Genomic DNA, 15,135 nt, shown 5'->3' with positions numbered 1-15,135 from the left:
AAGGAAAATGTAGTAGAGAAAAATCCCCTTTTTTGACCCAAAATTGTAGTTAGATTTTAATTGGGGCACTCAAAGAAGGCCAAGCAACAAGAATGTAAGTGATGGAATTAGATAGGAAAGAGGAAAACAATAACCAAATTAGGAAGAAAACAAAAGCAGGGAAAGTAGAACAGGAGGAAGGAGTGAAATAAACTCCTTACCTCTTGCTGCAGTGCTCTGAAAGCTTTCTGTTTCACTTCTCTTTCACACTTACCATGCCCTCCCCAAGGATCTCAGTGTTTCACAACTGTAGAGGTGTATCATCATGAAAATGCATCTGCATCACAGCGTATCTTACATTTTTTCAACCGTCCTTTTTCTTGACTTGCTTCACACACCTCCACCATTGACTACAGTCCATTAAAATTATTTAGAGTGCATTTCTGAGCCACTGGTCTGTCTTCAGCAAACTCCTCCCTGCAGATTCCTACCCAGCAGTTATCTTGCCCCTCTACAGCTGCACCTTCCATTTCCCTCCAGGCTGCAACTCCTCCCATTGACAGAGATCACTGGTGGTAAAATACACACTTGTGGCTAAATTGGAGAAACCGCTTCTTTCAGCGCAGTGGAAGATCTAATTACAGAACGGTCCTTAACCCTTATTCAGGCACCAATTTATTCCTCCTGGGCCTCAAAACCCTTTTGTCTTGTAGGTTGAAGGCACAATAGCTCCCATTGCTTCTTTGCCCTTTACAAGCCATAGTATTCCAGCTAAATAAATTCAAAACTGCTCAATATTTCACAAGGAAAATGTTTATATTATTTAAGAGATTCCCAAAATTTCTTTTTCATAATGAAATAAAAATGTTTCCCTCTGACCTTTGAGAAAGAAAACAAAATTAAAACAATTTTCTTGCAGTTCTTTCTAATGTCACTGAAACAGTTTTTATTTCCAGTCAAAGTGAAGAAGAAATGTGAAGAAAATTGAAAAAATATTTGGTTTTCTTCAAATCTTTTCATACAAAATCAGCTGGTTTTGCCTACAAGCTCAAGGGAGTGAAGGGGCTTGGCCTCCCACTAAGGCACTGGCCTGAGGGGCAGCAACAGGGCCCAGGTTGTCCAAAGCAGAAAAGTCCACCTCAGTCAGTATGAAGAAGATATGCAGTTAATCCAAATTGTGCAGTAAAGATAGGAACTACTAAGCAGACTGTAAGATGGGAATTATCACTAAATGTAGGTTAAAAGAACATTTTGCTGCTGGCTGAAGAGAAACACAGGGCTTCAGCTCTGGGGTGGAAGCCCAGTCAGACCAACTGTTTTGAACACCAGGGATCAAAGAAAGGTAGAGAGGTCATTCAGTCCTAAAAGAGATGCAGCAAAATAAACATGAAATAGAATTTCATGACTTTTTTTACAATGAGGCTGGAGACACACTGGAATATGTTGCCCAAGAAGTTGTGGATGCCCCATCCCTGGAAGTGTTCAAGGCCAGGCTGGATGGGGCTTTGAGCAACCTGGTCTAGTGGAAGGTGCCCCTGCCATGGCAGGGAGGGGTGAACTAGATGATCTTTAAGGTCCCTTCCAACCCAAACCATTCTACAATTGTCTTATAAAATTAGGTTTTCCTCCCAAGATAAGGAAGAAAACGGTCAATGAGGGCTAGCTGTTGTTTACCCTGTATCCACTCCAGCTTACTTAGAAGTGTAATGGTTCTTTAGTCAGTACATGCTACAGTCAGTAGCATGGCAAATCACAGTATTTGAAGAGTTATGCACGGCTCTCAAACTATAATAGGAACAGCAGCTCAGATTATCTGATTACCTGATATTCAAAGGCACGTGCCCTGAGAGGAATCCAGACAGGCAAAGACAGCCAGAAAATATCAGTGTTCAGCAGAGGTAGCAGGCTGTAAAACAGTATTATCTATACAAGTCAGAGAAGATTAAAACTAGAAAGGTCTCCAGGTACACATCCAAGGAGCATGAAAAGATTGTGTGGCAAACAAGTAGATCCACTGCGACCTCTCTGTGTCTTCTTTCCTCAGTCCTTAGAAACATCCTGACTAGAGCACTGCCTAGAGGGGTGATACTGACTCTTCCTCCAGCTTCAGCAAATGCAGCTGCTGGAAGACAACTTGCATTTCTGCTGTCACATATTTTCACTTGTGCCCCTTTTCTTCCCCAACATGATCTTCCTTCTGCTCCTTTTCCTAAGCCTTCAGCTTACATCTTAGCCGGCTAGATCACTCTTTTTGGCAGCACTGATGCAAGTCTAAAACAGGAAGGCAGAGTACAGCAATGCCTTTAAACAACAGCTCAATGCTTGTAAAAGCCAAATTTTGGAGTCACCATGTGTTATGTTCAGTCTCCTCTAGCAACAATGCTGTAAATTAAAGTCAGGAGCAGAAACAGAAGGGGCATTTTCTAACTTGGCTTTTTTTTTCCCCTTTTGTGTATGCTTCTCTTAATTTATCATTGAGGAGGCAGATTCAGGCTTTTACCACAACAGTAATAACGGCAGCTCTGGCTCATCATCTTAACTTCTTCTTCATCCAAAAAGAACAGTTATTACCATCTTTAATACCACCTAAAAGGCTGCCAAATACAACAGTTTCCCTTATTATAAGATACAAAACAAACCAAACAGCCACTACTGCAGCTACAGAGAATGGAGAAGGGAAGTAAGAGATGTGGTTAAAATCTCCCTGAACCACTTTCCCTGCTTTTTTCTTTTCTTTGTGGCTAATAAAGGTTTAAACTCCTGTTTTGGTTTTGGGGGTTTTTTTAGATGTGGGTGTTTGTTGAAGGACATTTGTGTGTCTCTGAATGACCAGACTTTAACTATTCAGTATTGTACAGTGGGTCATATAAATAAATACGTTTGATCCTCCTAATTTGTTCCAGTGAAACAGGCTTGAAGCTTCTAATTAATACAGGATGCCACTATCCACCCCCCTCAGATGACTCCATAAACACTGTGCCATTGTTTCTTCATTATCTTCTTCTTCCTAGTGCTCTTCCTCTCACTGTTTAGCTGCCATTCCTTGGGTATACCTCCCCATCCTTACTGACTTAGGAGCCCCAGCCATCCCTGCTCTCCCCAGCAAAGAGCTGCTCTTACCCTAATATCCTTTACTGAACTGAAAAGCAGTCCTTTATGCTAAAACTCAGAGTCTTTATTTTTAGTTGCATAAACCTGAGAAAACACAGTTCTTCCAATTATGACAAGGTGAGAGTGCCTTTTCATAGTTCAGATCATTCATATTCTTGCCTACAAGATTCTGGCCTACAACTATGGTATAATTTGTTAGCCTATTGCAGCTTACCCCTCCCTTCTGGCCTCAGCAGCCACTGCAGCATGTCCCTTTCTTCCCACTGCATCACTCTGCCCTGTCTTCTCTGTAGCCACTTTCCTTGGAAAGACTCTCTATGCATGCCAGGCTCCCAGGCATCCCTCCTCTCCCAATTTATTATTCCCTGCTAATATCACAGCTTCTAGCCAATATAGACACAAGGAAACATCTTCCCATCACAAACAAAACTTGGTGGTGCAATAGTTCTCCTAACACATCTGAAGTATCCCTGTTGTTACACACATCAGAAAAGAGATGGCAGGGGCATCTGGCAAGGACAGGTAACCTGCAGTAGATTATGTTCTGGGAGAGTGGATGTTCTGCCTGATCTGTTGAGGTCCTTCCCAAACACAGTTCCTGATTGTGTAATAAAAGTAGCTATATCTGACTCCACCTAAACCAGATAAGCTTACCCTGAGTTCTGTTAAAGTGGCCACTTAAAAGCTGTGGTCAAATTACACTGAAGCCAGGCTTTTGGTAATTGGTTAACAAAAGAAGTATGTTGCCACCACCTATGCAGGTTGCCCTTTTTATACCAGCCTGTTCCCAGATCCCTTCCCCTACTTCTTAGTGCCTGCTCTGACTGCAAACGTCAAGAGAAATAGCTTATGTGGAATATTTGCCATACTACTTGGAGTGGAAGATGTTCCTTTCAAGTCAGTGAGACAATTGGGGATAGTAAAGTTAAGCACATACATGTCTGTAAAACATTACTGTAATAACAATGCAGATTTGAGGGACTGTGGAGACTCACATTCAGATAGCTGTAATAAGGAATTACAAATCAACTACACTGACGTTAAACTTTTGATGACTGAAATGGCATTGAAGCTTTTGCAGTTCCACAAATGGTCCTGCAGTAAAAAATAATTTTCATTGTCATATTAAATAGATTTGGTACCACTCGGAATCCTCAAGAAAATTTTTAAAATTAAAATGAAGGGATGCTAAACAAAGGCACCAGATGGGAGTCCCCTGTTATTAATGAGATCACCAGTGAAACACCCATTCGCAAAAGAAAATTATCAGTATCTTACTGGAGCAAAGGTAAGCAAGAGATGAGGCGATAGAAATTTTTGATTCAAGATGTTGAACTCCTCTGACATATCCAGTAAAATCAGAATACATTGCAGCTGACTTGAATTAGTTGCAGTAGGTAAAGATCTTCAGTAGATCCATTTCTGTCAGCAGACATATTCAAAACTTTGGCTGAAAATGATCAAAAGAGAGAATAGGTTAAAGACCATCAAGTCTCACAGAAAACAGGAAGCCACTAAAATAACGCAGTTGTTAATTAGAGAAGAACCAGTGATATCTTAAATAAGCAGAAATAGAGTAATTAATGCATAAATGACTTTTCTGTGTTGGTAAACAAACAAGGAATTACCATGCAAAATAAAGAGGGACATTTTTCAGTGCTCAACAAATAGAAAATAACATAAACATTAAGAAAACAAACCTTACACTACCAAAAAGAATCCTGTAAACAGTGAAAGGAAAAAACAGAATTAAACAGCTGCTGATAGGATCAATTAACAATATTTAAAGAAGAGCGTGTTTTTCCCCCAACTATATTGGTCTAGTAAAAGACATCTCTCCCTTATTTTAAACATTGTTAGTCTTATATTTCTTATAACTGTGGTTATGACAACCTGAATATCTCCAAAAGGAGTAAACATACAGAACATAGCTTTGATACAATTAAACAGAAAGGATTTGCCACAGTATGATGACAAGAAATTACCAACAGGAACTTAAATAACAACTCAGAATTCTTTAGATCTTGCATCAACAGCTAAGAATGTTAAGATGTGTTTGTCATATGATGCAATTCTAGGATTAAAGACTGGCTGGAAAAGGTGTCAGCTGGTAATTAATGACAAGCACGTGAGAAATCATTAATAAAAACTATTCCTATGGATGACAAGCTTCTCTGCAAAAGAGGACAAGACCACAGGCTTAAAGCAAATACACAATACCATAATAAAAATTGGCTTGTCTTATGCATGCTATATTATGTTAAAACCAAATAGGTGATTGTTAAAATATATGATAATAGCTTATAGTGTCATTAGGTTTCATCTTGGTAATGTCAGGTATGGAACAAATTTGTTGAACAGATGCTGAAAGTAAACCTTGGTAATAGGAGAAGCAGAGCCTGAGCTAGCCACACTGAAGTGCCAGTCTCACAGCCCACTGCTGGGTATGCTACACTAGCCTCATCTCCTGAGAAACAAGGCTTACACAACCACCACCCATCAGCCCATGTCCCTGACACTCCACACCTAATAATTGAATGTGCTGGCCAATTTTTGCACTGAATTGCAAAATAATTCAGGCTGGATGAGTCCAACTGCTGAGGTATCCAAAGGTAAATTAATTTTAACAGTGTTGAATCACAGAATGATTCAGATTGGATGAGACCTCAAGAGGTCATCTGGTTCAATTGGTAGTGAATGGTTAAATGCATTTTTTACAAGTTTCAAAAAAGTCTGCCATTACCATACACCTATATACAACACTTATGCTTTGTATCAGCTGACTGACCAACTAAGACACTCATACCTGTATTAACATAGCTTTAGGTCAGTCATAGCACATGCTGATGCTTACCCAGATGGGGTGGCACCTTGTGGGGGTGCAAGGTGAGTTAGGACACTGAATTGGGGATATAGAACATAAATCTATAAGAAAATAGTTTTGAATATTCTATTACTCATACAGTAAATTGTTTGCCTGAGTCATAAATGTAAGAACTGAAAACACTAAGGATTATTAAATGGGATAGAGAAGAGTTGCATAAAATCTGACACAGGTAACATTCTAATTTCAGTTTAAAAGGCCATGTTTTATTTCTGCCTACAACTTCATAAAGTAATGATATGGACATTGTTTCTTTGTGTAAAGAGTTTGAGACACTGCTAGAGAGGAAAAATATTTATTTCTAAAAAGAAAAGCTGTTCTCGTTTTTTTACAAGCCTGATTTTCTTTCAGCCCAGCTATTCATCAGCAATCACGTGACAGTAATAAACAATCAGAGAAACAACCACTATCTACAATTGCTGGACATTATTTGGATACAGAAACATGTATTATTTCTAACACTACACCCTCTTCCATCCCACATCCTTGAACTTTGCTACTTCATTGCAGAATGCTTACTCAGAGGCTTGCCAAACAGTAATGTCCAGTGACATTACAAAAAGAAACAAAACTCATCTTCCCTTCATCACTCTCATTTAAACTACAAATTATAGCTCTGTATGATCTCTCTCAGACTTTGCAACTCTTCAAAAATCCTATCATCTGGATTTAAGGAGGGATTTTACCCATCCACTGGGAAGCATGGAGGCCCCTCAACAGAAGATTTGGATTTCTTTTTATCACAGCTCCTTCCCTTCCTCAGTGCTGTCAGTGGGATCACATGGCAATTCAGCTGAAGATGGAACCAGATGAAGATACCATCTGTTTCTCCTGTACTGAGTAACTGGATCAGACTCAAGTATGTATCAGCTTCGGGTGTAGCTACATCTACAGACAGCAGCTGATGCTATCCAGTATTTCTCCAGAACAGTTTAATCAGGATGAGAACTTCTTTTGTAAGTGAAGCTAAATGTCAGGCGTTCTACTGGCGTGTAGAGGAGAACACCTTAGATCTCCTAGATGTAGGGGTCTCATTTTGACATGCTTCAATATGAACTCTCAGGACAAAGGCTTGCCTGTACCTTCAGCAGCGTTATTGTGACCTTTCACTCCATAAGCTGAGTTTGTGCTGTTGTGTGGAGTGTTCCTACAGTGCTCTGGAGAATTTTGCTGCAAGATTTTCTCACTAGTGTGCATTTCTTTACCCAGCAGGCTGTCCTCTGTCTTGAACTGTCTCCAATCTCATTAGATCCCCAAATGCTGGTACACACATCTGCCAAACTATTGCTGCTATCAGTAGTTATTTCTGCTCAAAAGCTGGTAAGGCTTTAAACTTTGCTCTAGCCTGCTGACTTGCTCTTCAGTAGGAGACAGAATTTCAAAATGCCTAGGAAAATACTCTGCTTAGTAAACGTCATACAAATCTAATATTTTTTATGTTCTACAGTCTGTTAATACTGGTGTTAGTCTGCCTTGTGTTTTAGCTTCTGCCCTAACTCTGCCTCTATCTTAGCATACTCTGTTGCTGTTGTGCCAATCAAAAATTCATTTTCTAAGATGTTGCTCTTCAAAGGCTTTAAGTATGTCTACACTGCAGCCAGAGCTGTGACTGAATCCTGCACAAATGCATACAAGGCAGCTTTAACATAAGCAGGTTGGGTATTTAGAATACTATAGCTGAAATAGCAGGGAGATTACATACAGGCTGGAGATACACTAGTTTCTGTGGTGAGGCTAGCAAGTGACTCAAAATGCACTGGGCATCCTTAAGATAGTGAGTGAATAATAAAGAAAATCAGTAAGTATTCATGGGCTTCCCTGACTTGTATGAAAGGGGCAGAATGATAAATATCAGAATAATTTGGTGAAAAGAAAATTATGACAGCGTTCCTGTGATTATAAATCACAGATACTTAATTTGAAAATTGATCATGCCTAGAATCTTAAGCAATACAGAGAAAGCAATGAGGATTAATTGGACAGCAAAAGCCAAACTTCCTGTCACTCCCTGAAGGCGTTGTCTTGACTGGAGATTGAATTCCTTGTCTGGTAAGACAGCTTTGAAAGTAACAAACAATACAGACAAATCCTGATGCCTTCTTGGCTGAGTGCAGGTTTTTGTCACCTTAATAGATTAAATTTATCAGATTCGAGTTAAGACGTCTCAAGTATTGGCTAGAAATGGTACATTTACCCCTTAATCATGTAATTGAGTAATTTAGGTCCATTACTTAATCTATTCTTAGCCTTTTACAGAATGTATTTAGAAATTTTACCATCCAAACTGTGACCGAAGGACAGCATTGGCTGCACTTACAATAGTCTGTTAGGCTCATCTCAGCCAGTGTATAATGCAATGACATAAGCCCTGCAGAATCTTGCAGGGGTCAGATGGCCTGGAAACATACTGGAAATATGAGTGACTCATCCAGTGTTCAAAGTTTTCCTCCCTCAGACCAAAGAAACAACAGCTTAAGCTTACATGTTTATGGGAAATGCCAGTATCTCACATTAAAAAGATAAATGGTTGTGGCGGGCTGCCCTTGGCTGCCAGGTGCCCACCAAGCCACTGTATCACTGCCCCTCCTCAGCTGGACAAAGGGGGAAGAAAATACAATGAAAGGCTTGTGGGTCGATATAAAGACAAGGACAGCAATTACCATCACAAACAAAACAGACTTGGGGAATTAATTTAATTTATTGCCAATCAAATCCGAGTATGGTAAATGAGAAATAAGAACAAAATAAAGGCACCTTCCCCGCACCCCTCCCTTCTTCGTGGGCTCAATTTCACTTCTGATTCCTCTCTGTCCTCTACCAGAATGGTGCAGGGGTGTGGGGAATGGGGGTTGTGGTCAGTCCGTCACAAGTCATCTTTGCCGCTCCTTCCTCCTCATGCTCTTTCCCTGCTCCAGTGTGTGGTCCCTCCCATGGGAGACAGTCCTTCATGAACTTCTCCAATGTGAGTCCTTCCCATGTGCTGCAGTCCTTCGTGAACTGCTCCAACGTGGGTCCCCGCCATGGGCTGCAGTCTTTCAGGAACAGACTGCTACCAGCATGGGTCCTCCACAGGGTCACAAGTCTGTGAGAGACTGAAAGAGTTAAAGTCTCAAACATTGTGGTGGGTCAAGTTCTGCTTAAAGACAAACCCCGCACAGCAAGGAACCCAGGTGAAAAGCCCATCAGCTCAGACATCAGCAACAGGAGGGAGAGAGCGTGCTGGAGGGTGCGCAGCTCCCCATTCTGATACAAAGATCAAAGAATGACCACGTCTGCAGGAGGGAAGGAGAAGTTACTCCACAAATGACCTCCAAGCCCAAAGGCTCACAAACTGCTCATTAACCTGATGAGTTTGGGTGCCCACCAGAAGGAGGGGCAAGGATGATAGAAGGACACAAACTAAAGCTTCGGTCGTGCAAGCCCACTGGGACTGGACCCCTCGGCTGACTGGACCCCTCAGCTGACTGAACCAACGCTGGACCCAGGACGGGTGAAATCTTTCTCTCTTCCTTTTTCGCTGTCTGTCTTCTTCTCTCTTTCCTTTTCCTTTTCCTTCCTTTTCCTTTTCCACAATCCCTACACCTCATCCATTTCAAGATACAAACTGTGGACCAAGTCTGAGACTAAGAGTAGATTCAGCCACCCCTGGGCCCTTCTCTGAGGAGGAGTCTGGAAAGCAAGGGGGTCTGCTCTGAACCTCCTGAACCCAGACTGGACAGACCAGGGAGTAGTGTTTAATGTGAAATTCCCTGGGGCTAAATTAAGGTGAAATGACACCAAACGATCAGTTAAAGATTTTATTCATGACAGAAGCAAACGGAACTGGGGAGGTGTGGTAGTAGGTGGCAGGGTTTCTCACAACAGGAACTGGGATAAGACTACTTCTGTAAACGGTGTAACCCAGGGTAACCATATACATCATCAGGTTAATGAGTGGTTTGTGAGCCTTTGGGCTTGGGGGTCATTTGTGGAGTAACTTCTCCTTCCCTGCAGACGTGGTCATTCTTTGATCTTTGTATCAGAACAGCTTATCAGAACAGGGAGCAGCGCACCCTCCAGCACGCTCTCTCCCTCCTGTTGCTGATGTCTGAGCTGATGGGCTTTTCACCTGGGTTCCTTGCTGTGCAGGGTTTGTCTTTAAGCAGAACTTGCCCCACCACAATGTCTGAGACACTAACTCTTTCAGCCTCTCACACACCGCCCCTCTCCTGCCCGCCCGCCCCTGCTACCAAAACCCACATAAACTCAATAGAGTGGTTGAAAGCTAAGTGGTCTTCAACTCACTCTTTTCACCCAAAAGGCAGTCCAGATTTCTTCAGATAGATCTTCTTCCATACACTCAAATTATTTTAGTATAGGCCTTGTGTGATCTTGCAGACAGACCAGGATTGTCAGGCTATCAACCTCTCCATCAGTATATCAGGGAAAGAGAGGATGAAACTCCAAGACTACTTAAAAACATCTGAACTTTTGCTTGTCATATGTTCCACTGACTAATCAGAAGGCAGACTGTATTCACTGCCACAGGAACTAGAATTTCCTTTTTTGGATTCATGTAGGTATTTCATCTATTATAACTCCATGCTTGTTCTGTGGTTTGTGGCTTCCCCGCCTAGTTACAAATGTTCTTGATTGAGTTGAATTGTGGATGTGGCTAAACACATTGCTTCCCCTTTCCTTGAATAATATCTTCCAATGCTTCACTACAGTCTTGATATCGCTGCACAGCTCAGTACACTGTACTGAGAGCCAAGCAGCAATTTCCTTTATAGATCTGTATTTTGAGGAATCTCAAAATACTACGACTGGAGTTTTTCACTCTTGTCCTCAAATAAAATATTACTTTTGTGGAATTGTTTGATAAAAATATTTTTGTTTAATTATGAGATATTAAGCACGACAAGAAGTTTTGTGCATTTTTTTATGTTAGAAATATTTCCTGCATTTTTGCACTTACAACAAAAATCAAGTACTTTTAAAACACTTTATATTTCTCAAAGCTACAAATTGTTCTGTCATCAGGACCATTCTCCCTATCCCCATGTACTTGGGTGGAGCCCATAAGAATATGGTTTCTGTAAACAAACAAGTTGACGAATTGCTTTGTAAACCACTGAAGAGAGCTGCAAGTACCACCGCTCCCAAATCATCCAGCCTGCAAGACAGGACTGTTGCAATTGTCTCTCTTGTTACATACTGGTTTTTATCTACCACAGAGACTACTGCTAACTTACTTTCATGCAATTTAATAACACTCTTATTAGTTAAACTTAGAATTTTCCCACTACAATGGCAAGTTTAAATTGGAAACTTACTTTTTTTTATTATCTGAGCTTTCAAAGCAGGATTCTTGAGTATTACCAATGTAATTTTTACTCCATTAAGTTCATTCTGCCTTTCACTTAAACAGATAAACTAACTTTGCCAGTCTACTTGTTTGACTAAAAGGGAGAAGTCTAACTTTATGAATGATTCCTTTCAAGGAAAGATTGATTTCTATTTAAAATACTGGGTCCTTTCAGCAGTAAGCGAGAGATTACATTACATGTTCAGTTTATCACACATTTGTAAAGCTTACTACACAGTAATAACTCCACATGTTCTATAACTGCAATAATATTTGGTTGCAGAAAATTCTTCAGTTTAGAGCCAGCATAAATACCCAAAGTATACAGTTTTCCTCTATAAAGTGGATGGCCTATCACATGCACTGTAGTTATACTGGTTCTGCTGTACAACACAATTCCTTGTCCTTGGAAACTACCCCAAATCTCTTACATCAAAGCTGTTAAGGGTAGGCATTTCCAGAACTTCAAGTGCAGATATAACTATAACTATTACTAGAAAGCACACTTTTGGGTGGATGTTTCATTGCTACTAAGCCATCACAAAGTCAACAGTGCTTTCACGCAGCCAGATTCTTGACTCACTTCACACAAACAGACTTTCAAAAACACTCTTAAAACTTTTGCCAGAAAAACGACTCCCACTAACAACAAACAGACGTTGCTATTTGGCTTGCCCACATTAAAATTTGAATCATACTATCAACAGAAACCTATTAAAAATGCTTGTCCAGCATAGCTGTGTTAAGCACAATACTTAATAGCAATGTCAGGACACCTAAAAATACTCCTGACACTACGGTACTTTGAAGGATGCTATTGAATATCCTCTCCCCTTCATCTCGACTACTGTAAGGAATTGTGCAGCTGGTTAACTGAGAATACAACAGTCTTGTATTTGGACAGAAATCATCTTGCAACAGCAGTCATTTGGAATTGATCAAACTTTAAGTCAGGTTTCCCAGACAAGACCTGGTTTTCTCAGAACCTCTTTGTACTAAAGCTAGTTTACCCAAGGTGTTCAAAGATTCAGATCCAGAAGGGTGTAATTTCAGTTCAGCCGGCAGCATGCTGTTTGAGTCACATACTAGGTGCTGGAATGTTTATACACTTAGAAGAGTATTTATGTTCTTGTTCACAACATCAGCATGCAGAAGACAATTGAGGCAGCATTGGGTGAGATCACTTTGCAGTGGTTCAGGTTATTCAATCTACAGAGGACCCAACCTTTTACACCTGGCAATTACTAATCCACCTCATGTGTGCAGGTAAGTACATACGTGCAGTTCCAAAGGGTTTCATCCCATCATCAGCCCGGTTCTGCATTTATTATGTACAGATCTGCCTACGCAAGGATACTTTTTGTGCTGAATTTGGATTCTGTAGTTTCCTTGTTCTCCCAACACTGGCCTGAACTGACTTCGTGTCTGAGAACCAGCAGATACAGGCTCAGGGAAATGATACAGCAAGGCAGAAAAAGCACAGAGTAACTCCTGGAAGTTTGCTAACCTACTCTTCACTGGCTTACTAATTCAAGATCTTATTAAATATCACTGTTTGGAGGCTGCCCAAGGATAGCAATGACTCAAAAGTACTCCCTGCCTTAAAAGTTCTGGCACTTGACCCAATTCTTACAAAAAAAATAGGACATCAGTTGAATTCCTAATCTTACATTTCAGCTCACTAGTGACAGGACGCTTGTGGCTATCAAAAAGATTTGGCTCTATAAAACGTAATAATTCAGCTTGTCAGCTGCTACTTCCAACAGCCCTGTTGGGAAGGTTAACTAGGCCTCTCACTTGTGCAATTTACACAACAGCAATGGGATCCTCATGTGCTGAAGTGCCATGTCCTCAGCAGCAGCATGGCAGTAGTTTCCTTGTGTCCAGACAGCTTGGGTTTTCTTCAGAGACACTCCCCAGTAGTACTTTCAGTTGCTGCAAACTTGTCACCTTTTTAAAGTGTGGTAATCAACCACAGGTCAGGCTGATTGGGTGCCACCTAACCCACTTCTGCTTAGTGATGAAGAGTACACCCCATCACAAGCCCTGTTCAGAAGGTAATTTAGGTCTTTAAGAATGTATTTTTAATTTTTTGCTGGTTCATTTGATAGAAATCAGTGATGTATTTCCTTTAACCACCCTTATGAACAATTCACCAACATCTGAAAAGCCTGCCCTTTATATTTTTTGAATGACAAGTTATGCTTGTCCCCTAACACAGAAGTTACTATGAAGGCTATTCAGTGCACCTTGATAATGTGATTTTGAAAAACTGCTATTGCCTTGCAGGTTTTTCTGGAAGGGTACAATTTTGGCAAAATATAATAGCTGATGGCACAGCTTTTCTGCTGCATGAAAAGAGGCCTATCAGAAACTTGATTGTAGCTGAGTGACTTTCAGACTGGTTTTCAGCCAGCTCCCAAATGTTACATTTACCTAATAATCTGCTTTAAACTGTACCAGCTTGCCCCTCTGCTATCTGAGAACAGCCAGGCTAACACTGCTTCAAAGACCTCAGCCTCTACAGTAATGTGCCTGAAATACTAAGACTCTGATCCTTTGAGTAATGATGAGAAATTTTGAATCCCTGTTTAATTCTCTTAAGCCTGGAGATATATCTAGATATATTGTTGCATCTTCATTGTTTTAATTTTTCTTTCATGCATTACTACAGACAAAACTGGATTGCTGCTTGTATTCATTTCCTGAGAATTTGTTTCCGAATACTTAACAGAAAGAGACTATATTTCCTCCACCAATGTATTCTTTGCTTGCTTTCTTGGCCACTTCTACATGGGGTATAATCAAAATTTCCAGATCATTTCAAAGGTGCTTTGATCTGACTCCTAAATTTATGGTAATAGGAAAGAATGCTGCTCTCCGAGATCTACAGCACACGTCACCCTTAGCTTTAGAACACAGATGTGGTCCTTCTTCTGGCTGCTGAGCCATAATTCCCTTTTTTTCTGACAGCTGTGACTTGGGGTATTCAAGATGTAACCTTGATTCTCCTGCATATACGAGGTTGCTTTGTTAATGACCAGAAAATGTTTGGATCGCCAGAGGCCCTCCTAAAATACTTCAGCCTCCAGGGACAGGATGCTAGTCAATACAGTAACTTTAGAAAAAAGCTGTGACTCACTCTTACTTCTCTGGCAAACGCAAATGAAAACATTTTATTTCCCTGGTGCTTCCTCTAACCTGGAGCAGGACAACGATATCACAGATGGACCAATGCATATTGTCTACTGATCTCATTTTTGATGCAAGTATTTTGGGACTGTTATAGTAAGAAATATTTTTTTTCCTTTTATACAAGAGGAGAAATGGAATATCCCGAAGGGCACCAGGAAACCGGCCCTTGGCCTGGGAATCCCAGGTGATTAACCGTTCCTTTCAGACATGCTTATGAGAGTTCTCTGCCCTGGCTTACTGGAACCTACGTGCTCTGCAATACACTTGGAAACCTTGGAGAGCACTGGAGGCACTACCAATTCTCAAGTAGGACTGGCCAACAGGAGCATAAAGCACCACGTCTCAGTGCAGTCAACTTCAGTTATGAAAATACACAATTGCCCAAGATGGCTATTTCAGAGCATGCCCTCGTCTCCAGGTGTCGTGACAGACACCACACTCTTCTGCAGCCTGACCGCAAGTGCAAACCCCTGCTGCACAGCGTGCCGTTAGCACTCTTGGTAACAGACCTCTGAAGTATTTTGGTTCAATCTCTAGTCAGAATTGTCACGCGGCTAAAACAAGCTGCTGAAACACCACATCCTTTCCTGCGACCAGGCAGAAAGCCACGTTACAGGAG

Source organism: Buteo buteo, chromosome Z, assembly GCF_964188355.1.
Source record: "Buteo buteo chromosome Z, bButBut1.hap1.1, whole genome shotgun sequence".
Lineage (NCBI taxonomy): Eukaryota > Metazoa > Chordata > Aves > Accipitriformes > Accipitridae > Buteo > Buteo buteo.
This window is presented reverse-complemented; position numbering follows the sequence as displayed.